This window comes from Miscanthus floridulus, chromosome 9, assembly GCF_019320115.1.
Source record: "Miscanthus floridulus cultivar M001 chromosome 9, ASM1932011v1, whole genome shotgun sequence".
NCBI lineage: Eukaryota > Viridiplantae > Streptophyta > Magnoliopsida > Poales > Poaceae > Miscanthus > Miscanthus floridulus.
Window position 1 is genome coordinate 35,257,169 of NC_089588.1, and position 17,865 is coordinate 35,275,033.

Genomic DNA, 17,865 nt, shown 5'->3' on the forward strand with positions numbered 1-17,865 from the left:
GTTGAGCTTAAATGGATCTTTGTCGTATGCATAGTTGGGATATAGTAAGACCCAGTTTATCAGTATGCTAACTTGTATATTCTTGCTACTCTGTAGTCTGAAGTAGAGGTTTTACAAGATGAGCCATGTCTTGGTGTGTAGGGAGGGATCCTATCCTACTCTCCTGGCATCTTCCTTTTTTAGTAACCAACTAACGATCGTAATACTCCTCATCTCGCCGCTATAGTTGTAAGAGCACTATGGTGCTAGGTAAGGAAAATGTGCACGAATTTGCGTGTGGTCCTTGAGTCATGACTTTGTAGGAGTTTTCATCATGTTCTACATGAGCTCTGTCATGGGTGATGCGGTTTCCATATGAAAATGATTGGCATTATTTGCATTGCAGATTTCATGTATTGCTGGAAAACACAACTTGACGTGATTTTCTTCCTGCTTTAACATGACGTTTGGAATGGAAACAGTATTGTACAGAGATGGATTTGTACAACTCCTCAGCAAATGAACCATCGACCAAGTATCTTTTTCTCCGGAGGTCTATCTATGCCCTATCCTGGGCTTCGTCATCAGCTCTCTGTGGCTCTTCCAGCCGTGTGTTGAAAAGCTGAATAGGTTGGTCAAGTAAGTACTTGTTGCTCATGCACGACTGTAGCCCATGTCTTCGTCTCCTGGTTCCTAACGAGGGTGCACCTCATGGATGCGACTCTCAAGTTTCGCGCCCTAGATCTCTCAGGCTGCCCAGCGTTGCAGGATCTGGACATGGTATGTAGCAGGATCCATGTTGGCAGAATCTTGTCCCAGTCGTTGAGACATCTGATCGAGCATCAATGGATGTGACTTCGATAGCGAGATCCTCCACTGTCGTATTTCCTGTCGCCTCATCTCGATGGCGACTGGCTGTCGGTTCCGGTAGGGCTCCAATCCTTGACAGCATGCCTATGTTGTCTGCCGCGCAGGTTGCTATGGTATTGATGGAAGTAGCCTCCTTCTTGAAGGCTTGTCAAGCGCCACGGATTTAGGCCATGTCTGCTTCTCTTATAATCCCTCTTTTTCAATTTGTTTTTTTTTTCAGCCGGAACAGTATTTTTCTCTCACAACAAATTAGCCGGAACAATGTTTTGGCTTGTTTTTTTAGCGAAGCGAACAGGTCCTAATGTGGTATGGGTGCAGACTTTTGTGCTTAGAATGTCCATTTTCCACATTTTGTTTACCTTTGTACATTCATATTGACGTTATCAGTTGTGTGATAGCATAGGGCATCATCTCACCTGTGGTCGATAGAATAGAAGGCCCTCTCGCAGGCCGCCAACTGCCTCCGCAGTGTCAGCAGCTCGGTCCCACCTACAGCTACCCAAGACTCAGCACCGAGCTCGTCCTCCACTTTGCCCGTGCCCCGGCCCAACAGGAACTGAAGGCCCAATGTTCGCTACACCTGTCTAGTCTGGATGAAGTAGGCGATAGCTAGTACAAGACATACGAGACAGAGAGGATGAACTATGAACTATTGTATCTAATATTCTATCTATTCAAGCATTCCTCTGAACTAATCCTTGCTGTTCTTCCCCTGCTCTTCCTTTCCCCTTCCCCAAGCTATTGTGCTTCTCACAATTGGTATTAAAGACTCATCATCCTAGACTCAGATCCACCATGTCCTCACTACACCTGCTTCCAAAGATCCCTAGGTACCATGGATCCACAACTCAAGTTGATTCTAGACGAGATCCAGCAGTCGAAGGTGGAGTTCGGTCACCGATTCGATGACCATGAAGCGCAGTGGGAGTGCCAATTTGTGGACTTTGACTCCGCTCACCGCTGTCGACACCCGTCACTATTGGAAACAGCAGATTTGCTGAGTGCCAAAAGATTTGCCGAGTGCATTTCATCGGGCACTCGGCAAAAAAATGGTTTGCCAAGTGCTTTAGAAACCACACTCGACAAAATAATGGCACTCGGCATACCAATATCTTTGCCGAGTGCTGAAAAAAGAACACTCTGCAAACTAGGAAAAAACACTCGACAAAACAGAGACACTCGGCAAAAAACTGCCATGTGGACATCCGTGAGTTAGTGTGTCGGCCGTTAGGGATTTGCCGAGTGTCCGTTAGTGGCACTCGGCAAAGAAGTAAGTTTGCCGAGTGTTTTTCTTTAGCACTCGGCAAAGAAATAATTTTGCTGAGTATTTTTTTTGGCACTCGACGAATAAATAAGTTTTTTTTTCTTCTGACCTTGAAACTTTTTCTACTATCCACGTACAACATTTGGTACTCCATGTTAAGATTTGGTATATTTTTGGATCTGTTTGCTATATTTAATTAATTTATTACATTTCAAGGAATTTTTTGGTATAAGTCAAATTTGAACTGCAAGTGATTCAAATAATAGAATAAAATGAGTATAAAAATGATATTCATGTTATTGAGTTCGGTGTGAGACCTTACCCAGGAAATGAAAAGAAATTTCGAATATCTTATTCAGGAAACACAATCACGAACGTGTGGCCTAATGATTTTTAAATTCTAAAAAAAGCAAACAAAGTATGAAAATCATGAGATTTGTCAAGATCTCATGATATCATACGTGGAGGCTGTGGTAAAAAATTGAGAAGGTTTAGCATAATCTGTCACGTATGATGTTTACAAACCAAAGTATCTCAGAAGAAAAATCGTAGCGTTGAGAAAGAATCGATAAGATTTGGAGTTAAAGTGATGGTCGAATTGAGGTTTGACTTCAAAACTTTTTGTATAGGCAATAGAGAACATAGATTGATTCATGTGTAATTTTGATAATTTTTTGGATCCGTTTGATAATTTTAATTTATTAAGTGCAATTGTAGAATTTTAATTGATATAAATTGAATTTAAGCTATAACTGCATGAAATAATAAGTTTTTTCTCTTCTGACCATGAAACTTTTTCTACTGTCCACATACGACATGTGGTACTCCATGTTAAGATTTGGTATATTTCTGGATTTGTTTGCTATATTTAATTAATTTATTGCATTTTAAGGAATTTTTTGGTATAAGTCAAATTTGAATTGCAAATGATTCAAATAATAGAATAAAATGAGTAGAAAAATGATATTTATGTTATTGAGTCCGGTGTGAGGCCTTACCCAGGAAATGAAAAGAAATTTCGAACATCTTGTTTAGGAAACACGACCACGAACGTGTGGCCGAATGGTTTTTAAATTCTAAAAAAACCAAACGAAGTATAAAAATCATGAGATTTGTCAAGATCTTATGATATTATACATGGAGGACGTGGTAAAAAATTGAGAAGGTTTTGCATAATCTATCATGTACGATGTTTACAAACCAAAGTATCTCAGAAGAAGAATCGTAGCGTTGAGAAGGATTCAGTAAGATTTGGTGTTAAAGTGACGGTCAAATTGAGGTTTGACTTTAAAACTTTTTATATAGGCAATAGAGAACATAGATTGATTCATGTGTAATTTTGATAATTTTTTTGGATCCCTTTGATAATTTTAATTTATTAAGTGCAATTAAAGAATTTTAATTGATATAAATTGAATTTGAGCTATAACTACATAAAATAATAAGTTTTTTCTCTTCTGACTTTAAAACTTTTTCTACTGTCCACATACAACATGTGGTACTCCATGTTAAGATTTGGTATATTTCTGGATCTGTTTGCTATATTTAATTAATTTATTGCATTTTAAGGATTTTTTTGGTATAAGTCAAATTTGAACTACAAGTGATTCAAATAATAGAATAAAATGAGTAGAAAAATGATATTCATGTTATTGACTCCGGTGTGAGGCCTTACCTAGGAAATGAAAAGAAATTTCAAACATCTTATTCAGGAAACACGACCACGAACATGTGGCCGAATGATTTTTAAATTCTATGAAAAGCAAACGAAGTCTGAAAATCATGAGATTTATTAAGATCTCATGATATCATATGTGGAGGCCATGGTAAAAAATTGAGAAGGTTTCGCACAATCTGTTATGTACGATGTTTACAAACCGAAGTATCTCAGAGGAAGAATCGTAGCGTTTTGAAGGATTCGGTAAGATTTGGAGTCAAAGTGACGGTCGAATTGGGATTTGACTTCAAAACTTTTTATATAGGTAATAGAGAATATAGATTTATTCATGTGTGATTTTGGTAATTTTTTGGATCCGTTTGGTAATTTTAATTTATTAAGTGCAATTATAGAATTTTAATTGATATAAATTGAATTTGAGCTATAACTACATAAAATAATAAGTTTTTTTCTCTTCTGACCTAAAAACTTTTTCTATTGTCCACATACAATATGTGGTACTCTATGTTAAGATTTGGTATATTTCTGGATCTGTTTGCTATATTTAATTAATTTATTGTATTTTAAGGAATTTTTTTGGTATAAGTCAAATTTGAACTGCAAGTGATTCAAATAATAGAATAAAATGAGTAGAAAAATGATATTTGTGTTATTGAGTCCAGTGTGAGGCCTTACCTAGGAAATGAAAAGAAATTTCGAACATCTTGTTCAAGAAACACGACCATGAACGTGTGGTCGATTGGTTTTTAAATTCTAAAAAAAGCAAACTAAGTTTGAAAATTATGAGATTTGTCAAGATCTTATGATATCATACGTGAAGGACGTGGTAAAAAATTGAGAAGGTTTTGCATAATCTATCATATACGATGTTTACAAACCGAAGTATCTTAGAAGAAGAATCGTAGCGTTGAGAAGAATTCGGTAAGATTTGGAGTTAAAGTGACGGTCGAATTGGGGTTTGACTTCAAAACTTTTTATATAGGCAATAAAGAACATAGATTTATTCATGTGTGATTTTGGTAATTTTTTGGATCCATTTGGTAATTTTAATTTATTAAGTGCAATTATAGAATTTTAATTGATATAAATTGAATTTGAGCTATAACTGCAAGAAATAATAATTTTTTTCTCATCTAACCTTAAAACTTTTTCTACTATCCACATACAACATGTGGTACTCCATGTTAAGATTTGGTATGTTTCTGGATCTGTTTGCTATATTTAATTAATTTATTGCATTTTAAGGAATTTTTTGGTATAAGTCAAATTTGACCTGCAAGTGATTCAAATAATAGAATAAAATGAGTAGAAAAATAATATTCATGTTATTGAGTCCGATGTGAGGCCTTACCCAGGAAATGAAAAGAAATTTCAAACATCTTGTTCAGGAAACACGACCACGAACATGTGGCCGAATGGTTTTTAAATTCTAAAAAAAAAGCAAACAAAGTCTAAAAATCATGTGATTTATCAAGATCTCATGTGGAGGTCTTGGTAAAAAATTAAGAAGGTTTCATACAATCTGTCACCTATGATGTTTACAAACCGAAGTATCTCAGAGGAAGAATCGTATTGTTGAGAAGGATTCGGTAAGATTTGGAGTCAAAGTGATGGTCGAATTGGGGTTTGACTTCAAAACTTTTTATATAGGCAATAGAGAATATAGGTTTATTCATGTGTGATTTTGGTAATTTTTTGGATCCGTTTGATAATTTTAATTTATTAAGTGCAATTATAGAATTTTAATTGATATAAATTAAATTTGAGCTATAACTGCATGAAATAATAAGTTTTTCTCTTCTGACCTTGAACCTTTTTTTACTGTCCACATACAACATGTGGTACTCCATGTTAAGATTTGGTATATTTCTGGATCTGTTTGCTATATTTAATTAATTTATTGCTTTTCAAGGAATTTTTTGGTATAAGTCAAATTTGAACTGTAAGTGATTCAAATAATAGAATAAAATGAGTAGAAAAATGATATTCATGTTATTGACTCTGGTGTGAGGCCTTACCTAGGAAATGAAAAGAAATTTCAAACATCTTGTTCAGAAAACACGACCACGAACATGTGGTCGAATGATTTTTAAATTCTATGAAAAGCAAACGAAGTCTGAAAATCATGAGATTTATTAAGATCTCATGATATCATATGTGGAGGCCGTGGTAAAAAATTGAGAAGGTTTCGCACAATCTGTCATGTATGATGTTTACAAACCGAAGTATCTCAGAGGAAGAATCGTAGCATTGAGAAGGATTCGGTAAGATTTGGAGTCAAAGTGACGGTCGAATTGGGATTTGACTTCAAAACTTTTTATATAGGCAATAGAGAATATAGATTTATTCATGTGTGATTTTGGTAATTTTTTGGATCCATTTGTTAATTTTAATTTATTAAGTGCAATTATAGAATTTTAATTGATATAAATTAAATTTGAGCTATAACTACATGAAATAATAAGTTTTTTTCTATTCTGACCTTGAAACTTTTTCTACTGTCCACATACAATATGTGGTACTCCATGTTAAGATTTGGTATATTTCTGGATCTGTTTGCTATATTTAATTAATTTATTGCATTTCAAGGAATTTTTTTAGTATAAGTCAAATTTGAACTGCAAGTGATTCAAATAATAGAATAAAATGAGTAGAAAAATGATATTTGTGTTATCGAGTCCGGTGTGAGGCCTTACCTAGGAAATGAAAAGAAATTTCGAATACCTTGTTCAGGAAACACGACCATGAACGTGTGGTCGAATGGTTTTTAAATTCTAAAAAAAGTAAACTAAGTTTGAAAATCATGAGATTTGTCAAGATCTCATGATATCATACGTGGAGGACGTGGTAAAAAATTGAGAAGGTTTCGCATAATCTATCATGTACGATGTTTACAAACCGAAGTATCTCAGAAGAAGAATCGTAGCGTTGAGAAGGATTCGGTAAGATTTGGAGTCAAAGTGACGGTCGAATTGGGGTTTGACTTCAAAACTTTTTATATAGGCAATAAAGAACATAGATTTATTCATGTGTGATTTTGGTAATTTTTTGGATCCATTTGGTAATTTTAATTTATTAAGTGCAATTATAAAATTTTAATTGATATAAATTGAATTTGAGCTATAACTGCAAGAAATAATAATTTTTTTCTCATCTAACCTTAAAACTTTTTCTACTATCCACATACAACATGTGGTACTCCATGTTAAGATTTAGTATGTTTCTAGATCTGTTTGCTATATTTAATTAATTTATTGCATTTCAAGGAATTTTTTGGTATAAGTCAAATTTAACCTGCAAGTGATTTAAATAATAGAATAAAATGAGTAGAAAAATGATATTTATGTTATTGAGTCCGGTGTGAGGCCTTACCCAGGAAATGAAAAGAAATTTCAAACATCTTGTTCAGAAAACACGACCACGAACATGTGGCCGAATGGTTTTTAAATTCTACAAAAAAGCAAACAAAGTCTAAAAATCATGAGATTTATCAAGATCTCGTGATATCATATGTGGAGGCCATGGTAAAAAATTGAGAAGGTTTCGTATAATCTGTCATCTACGATGTTTACAAACCGAAGTATCGCAGAGGAAGAATCGTAGCGTTGAGAAGGATTCAGTAAGATTTGGAGTCAAAGTGACGGTCGAATTGAGATTTGACTTTAAAACTTTTTATATAGGTAATAGAGAATATAGATTTATTCATGTGTGATTTTGGTAATTTTTTGGATCCGTTTGGTAATTTTAATTTATTAAGTGCAATTATAGAATTTTAATTGATATAAATTGAATTTGAGCTATAACTACATAAAATAATAAGTTTTTTTCTCTTCTGACCTTAAAACTTTTTCTATTGTCCACATACAATATGTGGTACTCTATGTTAAGATTTGGTATATTTCTGGATCTGTATGCTATATTTAATTAATTTATTGTATTTCAAGGAATTTTTTTGGTATAAGTCAAATTTGAACTGCAAGTGATTCAAATAATAGAATAAAATGAGTAGAAAAATAATATTTGTGTTATTGAGTCCAGTGTGAGGCCTTACCTAGGAAATGAAAAGAAATTTCGAACATCTTGTTTAGGAAACACGACCATGAACGTGTGGTCGATTGGTTTTTAAATTCTAAAAAAAGCAAACTAAGTTTGAAAATCATGAGATTTGTCAAGATCTCATGATATCATACGTGAAGGACGTGGTAAAAAATTGAGAAGGTTTTGCATAATCTATCATATACGATGTTTACAAACCGAAGTATCTTAGAAGAAGAATCGTAGCGTTGAGAAGGATTCGGTAAGATTTGGAGTTAAAGTGACGGTCGAATTGGGGTTTGACTTCAAACCTTTTTATATAGGCAATAAAGAACATAGATTTATTCATGTGTGATTTTGGTAATTTTTTGGATCCATTTGGTAATTTTAATTTATTAAGTGCAATTATAGAATTTTAATTGATATAAATTGAATTTGAGCTATAACTGCAAGAAATAATAAGTTTTTTCTCATCTAACCTTAAAACTTTTTCTACTATCCACATATAACATGTGGTACTCCATGTTAAGATTTGGTATGTTTCTGGATCTGTTTGCTATATTTAATTAATTTATTGCATTTTAAGGATTTTTTAGTATAAGTCAACTTTGACCTGCAAGTGATTCAAATAATAGAATAAAATGAGTAGAAAAATGATATTCATGTTATTGAGTCCGATGTGAGGCCTTACCCAGGAAATGAAAAGAAATTTCAAACATCTTGTTCAGGAAACACGACCACGAACATGTGGCCGAATGGTTTTTAAATTCTAAAAAAAAAGCAAACAAAGTCTAAAAATCATGTGATTTATCAAGATCTCATGTGGAGGTCTTGGTAAAAAATTAAGAAGGTTTCATACAATCTGTCACCTACGATGTTTACAAACCGAAGTATCTTAGAGGAAGAATCGTATTGTTGAGAAGGATTCGGTAAGATTTGGAGTCAAAGTGATGGTCGAATTGGGGTTTGACTTCAAAACTTTTTATATAGGCAATAGAGAATATAGGTTTATTCATGTGTGATTTTGGTAATTTTTTGGATCCATTTGATAATTTTAATTTATTAAGTGCAATTATAGAATTTTAATTGATATAAATTGAATTTGAGCTATAACTGCATGAAATAATAAGTTTTTCTCTTCTGACCTTGAACCTTTTTTTACTGTCCACATACAACATGTGGTACTCCATGTTAAGATTTGGTATATTTCTGGATCTGTTTGCTATATTTAATTAATTTATTGCTTTTCAAGGAATTTTTTGGTATAAGTCAAATTTGAACTGCAAGTGATTCAAATAATAGAATAAAATGAGTAGAAAAATGATATTCATGTTATTGACTCTGGTGTGAGGCCTTACCTAGGAAATGAAAAGAAATTTCAAACATCTTGTTCAGAAACACGACCACGAACATGTGGTCGAATGATTTTTAAATTCTATGAAAAGCAAACGAAGTCTGAAAATCATGAGATTTATTAAGATCTCATGATATCATATGTGGAGGCCGTGGTAAAAAATTGAGAAGGTTTCGCACAATCTGTCATGTATGATATTTATAAACCGAAGTATCTCAGAGGAAGAATCGTAGCATTGAGAAGGATTCGGTAAGATTTGGAGTCAAAGTGACGGTCGAATTGGGATTTGACTTCAAAACTTTTTATATAGGCAATAGAGAATATAGATTTATTCATGTGTGATTTTGGTAATTTTTTGGATCCATTTGTTAATTTTAATTTATTAAGTGCAATTATAGAATTTTAATTGATATAAATTAAATTTGAGCTATAACTACATGGAATAATAAGTTTTTTTCTCTTCTGACCTTGAAACTTTTTCTACTGTCCACATACAATATGTGGTACTCCATGTTAAGATTTGGTATATTTCTGGATCTGTTTGCTATATTTAATTAATTTATTGCATTTCAAGGAATTTTTTAGTATAAGTCAAATTTGAACTGCAAGTGATTCAAATAATAGAATAAAATGAGTAGAAAAATGATATTCGTGTTATTGAGTCCGGTGTGAGGCCTTACCTAGGAAATGAAAAGAAATTTCGAATACCTTGTTCAGGAAACACGACCATGAACGTGTAGTCGAATGGTTTTTAAATTCTAAAAAAAGCAAACTAAGTTTGAAAATCATGAGATTTGTCAAGATCTCAATGATATCATACGTGGAGGACGTGGTAAAAAATTGAGAAGGTTTCGCATAATCTATCATGTACGATGTTTACAAACCGAAGTATCTCAGAAGAAGAATCGTAGCGTTGAGAAGGATTCGGTAAGATTTGGAGTCAAAGTGACGGTCGAATTGGGGTTTGACTTCAAAACTTTTTATATAGGCAATAAAGAACATAGATTTATTCATGTGTGATTTTGGTAATTTTTTGGATCCATTTGGTAATTTTAATTTATTAAGTGCAATTATAAGAATTTTAATTGATATAAATTGAATTTGAGCTTATAACTGCATAGAAATAATAATTTTTTTCTCATCTAACCTTAAAACTTTTTCTACTATCCACATACAACATGTGGTACTCCATGTTAAGATTTGGTATGTTTCTGGATCTGTTTGCTATATTTAATTAATTTATTGCATTTCAAGGAATTTTTTGGTATAAGTCAAATTTGAACCTGTAAGTGATTCAAATAATAGAATAAAATGAGTAGAAAAATGATATTCATGTTATTGAGTCCGGTGTGAGGCCTTACCCAGGAAATGAAAAGAAATTTCAACATCTTGTTCAGAAAACACGACCACGAACATGTGGCCGAATGGTTTTTAAATTTAAAAAAAAAGCAAACAAAGTCTAAAAATCATGAGATTTATTAAGATCTCGTGATATCATATGTGGAGGCCATGGTAAAAAATTGAGAAGGTTTCGTATAATCTGTCATCTACGATGTTTACAAACCGAAGTATCTCAAAGGAAGAATCGTAGCGTTGAGAAGGATTCAGTAAGATTTGGAGTCAAAGTGACGGTCAAATTGAGATTTGACTTTAAAACTTTTTATATAGGTAATAGAGAATATAGATTTATTCATGTGTGATTTTGGTAATTTTTTGGATCCGTTTAGTAATTTTAATTTATTAAGTGCAATTATAGAATTTTAATTGATATAAATTGAATTTGAGCTATAACTACATAAAATAATAAGTTTTTTTCTCTTCTGACCTTAAAACTTTTTCTATTGTCCACATACAATATGTGGTACTCTATGTTAAGATTTGGTATATTTCTGGATCTGTTTGCTATATTTAATTAATTTATTGTATTTCAAGGAATTTTTTTGGTATAAGTCAAATTTGAACTGCAAGTGATTCAAATAATAGAATAAAATGAGTAGAAAAATGATATTGTGTTATTGAGTCCAGTGTGAGGCCTTACCTAGGAAATGAAAAGAAATTTCGAACATCTTGTTTAGGAAACACGACCATGAACGTGTGGTCGATTGGTTTTTAAATTCTAAAAAAAGCAAACTAAGTTTGAAAATCATGAGATTTGTCAAGATCTCATGATATCATATGTGGAGGCCGTGGTAAAAAATTGAGAAGGTTTCGCACAATCTGTCATGTATGATGTTTACAAACCGAAGTATCTCAGAGGAAGAATCGTAGCATTGAGAAGGATTCGGTAAGATTTGGAGTCAAAGTGACGGTCGAATTAGGGATTTGACTTCAAAACTTTTTATATAGGCAATAGAGAATATAGATTTATTCATGTGTGATTTTGGTAATTTTTTGGATCCATTTGTTAATTTGAATTTATTAAGTGCAATTATAGAATTTTAATTGATATAAATTAAATTTGAGCTATAACTACATGAAATAATAAGTTTTTTTCTCTTCTGACCTTGAAACTTTTTCTACTATCCACATACAATATGTGGTACTCCATGTTAAGATTTGGTATATTTCTGGATCTGTTTGCTATATTTAATTAATTTATTACATTTCAAGGAATTTTTTTAGTATAAGTCAAATTTGAACTGCAAGTGATTCAAATAATAGAATAAAATGAGTAGAAAAATGATATTCATGTTATTGAGTCCGGTGTGAGGCCTTACCTAGGAAATGAAAAGAAATTTCGAATATCTTGTTCAGGAAACACGACCATGAACGTGTGGTCGAATGGTTTTTAAATTCTAAAAAAAGCAAACTAAGTTTGAAAATCATGAGATTTGTCAAGATCTCATGATATCATACGTGGAGGACGTGGTAAAAAATTGAGAAGGTTTCGCATAATCTATCATGTACGATGTTTACAAACCGAAGTATCTCAGAAGAAGAATCGTAGCGTTGAGAAGGAATTCGGTAAGATTTGGAGTCAAAGTGACGGTCGAATTGGGGTTTGACTTCAAAACTTTTTATATAGGCAATAAAGAACATAGATTTATTCATGTGTGATTTTGGTAATTTTTTGGATCCATTTGGTAATTTTAATTTATTAAGTGCAATTATAAAATTTTAATTGATATAAATTGAATTTGAGCTATAACTGCAAGAAATAATAATTTTTTTCTCATCTAACCTTAAAACTTTTTCTACTATCCACATACAACATGTGGTACTCCATGTTAAGATTTGGTATAGTTTCTAGATCTGTTTGCTATATTTAATTAATTTATTGCATTTCAAGGAATTTTTTGGTATAAGTCAAATTTGAACTGCAAGTGATTCAAATAATAGAATAAAATGAGTAGAAAAATGATATTCATGTTATTGAGTCCGGTGTGAGGCCTTACCCAGGAAATGAAAAGAAATTTCAAACATCTTGTTCAGAAAACACGACCACGAACATGTGGCCGAATGGTTTTTAAATTCTAAAAAAAAGCAAACAAAGTCTAAAAATCATGAGATTTATCAAGATCTCGTGATATCATATGTGGAGGCCATGGTAAAAAATTGAGAAGGTTTCGTATAATCTGTCATCTACGATGTTTACAAACCGAAGTATCTCAGAGGAAGAATCGTAGCGTTGAGAAGGATTCAGTAAGATTTGGAGTCAAAGTGACGGTCGAATTGAGATTTGACTTTAAAACTTTTTATATAGGCAATAGAGAATATAGATTTATTCATGTGTGATTTTGGTAATTTTTTGGATCCGTTTGATAATTTTAATTTATTAAGTGCAATTATAGAATTTTAATTGATATAAATTGAATTTGAGCTATAACTACATGAAATAATAAGTTTTTTTCTCTTCTGACCTTGAACCTTTTTTTACTATCCACATACAACATGTGGTACTCCATGTTAAGATTTGGTATATTTCTGGATCTGTTTGCTATGTTTAATTAATTTATTGCTTTTCAAGAAATTTTTTGGTATAAGTCAAATTTGAATTGCAAGTGATTCAAATAATAGAATAAAATGAGTAGAAAAATGATATTCATGTTATTGAGTCCAGTGTGAGGCCTTACCCAGGAAATGAAAAGAAATTTCGAACATCTTGTTCAGGAAACACGACCACGAACGTTTGGCCGAATGGTTTTCAAATTCTAAAAAAAGTAAATGAAGTATGAAAATCATGAGATTTGTCAAGATCTCATGATATCATACGTGGAGGACATGGTAAAAAATTGAGAAGGTTTTGCACAATCTATCATGTATGATGTATACAAACCGAAGTATCTCAGAAGAAGAATCGTAGCGTTGAGAAGGATTAGTAAGATTTAGAGTTAAAGTGACGGTTGAATTAGGTTTGACTTCAAAGCTTTTTATATAGGCAATAAAGAATATAGATTTATTCATGTGTAATTTTGGTAATTTTTTGGATCCATTTGGTAATTTTAATTTATTAAGTGCAATTATAGAATTTTAATTGATATAAATTGAATTTGAGCTATAACTGCAAGAAATAATAAGTTTTTTCTCATCTGACCTTGAAACATTTTCTACTATCCACGTACAACATGTGGTACTCCATGTTAAGATTTGGTATGTTTCTGGATCTGTTTGCTATATTTAATTAATTTATTGCATTTCAAGGAATTTTTTGGTATAAGTCCAATTTGACCAGCAAGTGATTCAAATAATAGAATAAAATGAGTAGAAAAATGATATTCATGTTATTGAGTCCGGTGTGAGGCCTTATCTAGGAAATGAAAAGAAATTTTAAACATCTTATTCAGGAAACACGACCACGAACATGTGGCCGAATGGTTTTTAAATTCTAAAAAAAAAGCAAACAAAGTCTAAAAATCATGAGATTTATCAAGATCTCGTGATATCATATGTGGAGGCCATGGTAAAAAATTAAGAAGGTTTTCGTACAATCTGTCATCTACGATGTTTACAAACCGAAGTATCTCAGAGGAAGAATCGTAGCGTTGAGAAGGATTCGGTAAGATTTGGAGTTCAAAGTGATGGTCGAATTGAGGATTTGACTTCAAAACTTTTTATATAGGCAATAGAGAATATAGATTTATTCATGTGTGATTTTGGTAATTTTTTGGATCCGTTTGATAATTTTAATTTATTAAGTGCAATTATAGAATTTTAATTGATATAAATTGAATTTGAGCTATAACTGCATGAAATAATAAGTTTTTTCTCTTCTGACCTTGAAACTTTTTCTACTATCCACATACAACATGTGGTACTCCATGTTAAGATTTGGTATATTTCTGGATCTAGTTTGCTATATTTAATTAATTTATTGCATTTCAAGAATTTTTTGGTATAAGTCAAATTTGAACTGCAAGTGATTCAAATAATAGAATAAAATGAGTAGAAAAATGATATTCATGTTATTGACTTCGATGTGAGGCCTTACCTAGGAAATGAAAAGAAATTTCAAACATCTTATTCAGGAAACACGACCACGAACATGTGGTCGAATGGTTTTTAAATTCTAAAAAAAGCTAAACGAAGTCTAAAAATCATTAAGATTTATCAAGATCTCGTGATATCATATGTGGAGGCCATGGTAAAAAATTGAGAAGGTTTCGCACAATCTATCATGTACGATGTTTACAAACCGAAGTATCTTAGAGGAAGAATCGTAGCGTTGAGAAGGATTCGGTAAGATTTGCAGTCAAAGTGACGGTCGAATTAGGGTTTGACTTAAAACTTTTTATATAGGCAATAGAGAACATAGATTTATTCATGTGTGATTTTGGTAATTTTTTGGATCTGTTTGGTAATTTTAATTTATTAAGTGCAATTATAGAATTTTAATTGATATAAATTGAATTTGAGCTATAACTGCAAGAAATAATAAGTTTTTTCTCATCTAACCTTAAAACTTTTTCTACTATCCACATACAACATGTGGTACTCCATGTTAAGATTTGGTATGTTTCTGGATCTGTTTGCTATATTTGATTAATTTATTGCATTTAAGGAATTTTTTGGTATAAGTCAAATTTGACCTGCAAGTGATTCAAATAATAGAATAAAATGAGTAGAAAAATGATATTCATGTTATTGAGTCCGATGTGAGGCCGTACCCAGGAAATGAAAAGAAATTTCAAACATCTTGTTCAGGAAACACGACCACGAACATGTGGCCGAATGGTTTTTAAATTCTAAAAAAAAGCAAACAAAGTCTAAAAATCATGTGATTTATCAAGATCTCATGTGGAGGTCTTGGTAAAAAATTAAGAAGGTTTCATACAATCTGTCACCTACGATGTTTATAAACCGAAGTATCTCAGAGGAAGAATCAGTATTGTTGAGAAGGATTCGGTAAGATTTGGAGTCAAAGTGATGGTCGAATTGGGTTTTGACTTCAAAACTTTTTATATAGGCAATAGAGAATATAGGTTTATTCATGTGTGATTTTGGTAATTTTTGGATCCGTTTGATAATTTTAATTTATTAAGTGCAATTATAGAATTTTAATTGATATAAATTGAATTTGAGCTATAACTGCATGAAATAATAAGTTTTTCTCTTCTGACCTTGAACCTTTTTTACTGTCCACATACAACATGTGGTACTCCATGTTAAGATTTGATATATTTCTGGATCTGTTTGCTATATTTAATTAATTTATTGCTTTTCAAGGAATTTTTTGGTATAAGTCAAATTTGAACTGCAAGTGATTCAAATAATAGAATAAAATGAGTAGAAAAATGATATTCATGTTATTGACTCTGGTGTGAGGCCTTACCTAGGAAATGAAAAGAAATTTCAAACATCTTGTTCAGAAAACACGACCACGAACATGTGGTCGAATGATTTTTAAATTCTATGAAAAGCAAACGAAGTCTGAAAATTATGAGATTTATTAAGATCTCATGATATCATATGTGGAGGCCGTGGTAAAAAATTGAGAAGGTTTCGCACAATCTGTCATGTATGATGTTTACAAACCGAAGTATCTCAGAGGAAGAATCGTAGCATTGAGAAGGATTCGGTAAGATTTGGAGTCAAAGTGACGGTCGAATTGGGATTTGACTTCAAAACTTTTATATAGGCAATAGAGAATATAGATTTATTCATGTGTGATTTTGGTAATTTTTTGGATCCATTTGTTAATTTTAATTTATTAAGTGCAATTATAGAATTTTAATTGATATAAATTAAATTTGAGCTATAACTACATGAAATAATAAGTTTTTTTCTCTTCTGACCTTGAAACTTTTTCTACTATCCACATACAATATGTGGTACTCTATGTTAAGATTTGGTATATTTCTGGATCTGTTTGCTATATTTAATTAATTTATTGCATTTCAAGGAATTTTTTTAGTATAAGTCAAATTTGAACTGCAAGTGATTCAAATAATAGAATAAAATGAGTAGAAAAATGATATTTGTGTTATTGAGTCCGGTGTGAGGCCTTACCTAGGAAATGAAAAGAAATTTCGAATACCTTGTTCAGGAAACACGACCATGAACGTGTGGTCGAATGGTTTTTAAATTCTAAAAAAAGCAAACTAAGTTTGAAAATCATGAGATTTGTCAAGATCTCATGATATCATACGTGGAGGACGTGGTAAAAAATTGAGAAGGTTTCGCATAATCTATCATGTACGATGTTTACAAACCGAAGTATCTCAGAGGAAGAATCGTAGCGTTGAGAAGGATTCAGTAAGATTTAGAGTCAAAGTGACGGTCGAATTGAGGATTTGACTTTAAAACTTTTTATATAGGTAATAGAGAATATAGATTTATTCATGTGTGATTTTGGTAATTTTTTGGATCCGTTTGGTAATTTTAATTTATTAAGTGCAATTATAGAATTTTAATTGATATAAATTGAATTTGAGCTATAACTGCAAGAAATAATAATTTTTTTCTCATTCTGAACCTTGAAACTTTTTCTACTATCCACATACAACATGTGGTACTCCATGTTAAGATTTGGTATATTTCTAGGATCTGTTTGCTATATTTAATTAATTTATTGCATTTCAAGGAATTTTTTGGTATAAGTCAAATTTGAACCTGCAAGTGATTTCAAATAATAGAATAAAATGAGTAGAAAAATGATATTCATGTTATTGAGTCCGGTGTGAGGCCTTACCCAGGAAATGAAAAGAAATTTCAAACATCTTGTTCAGAAACACGACCACGAACATGTGGCCGAATGGTTTTTAAATTCTAAAAAAAGCAAACAAAGTCTAAAAATCATGAGATTTAGTCAAGATCTCGTGATATCATATGTGGAGGCCATGGTAAAAAATTGAGAAGGTTTCGTATAATCTGTCATCTACGATGTTTACAAACCGAAGTATCTCAGAGAAGAATCGTAGCGTTGAGAAGGATTCAGTAAGATTTGGAGTCAAAGTGACGGTCGAATTGAGGTTTGACTTTAAAACTTTTTATATAGGTAATAGAGAATATAGATTTATTCATGTGTGATTTTGGTAATTTTTTGGATCCATTTGGTAATTTTAATTTATTAAGTGCAATTATAGAATTTTAATTGATATAAATTGAATTTGAGCTATAACTACATAAAATAATAAGTTTTTTTCTCTTCTGACCTTAAAACTTTTTCTATTGTCCACATACAATATGTGGTACTCTATGTAAAGATTTGGTATATTTCTGGATTTGTTTGCTATATTTAATTAATTT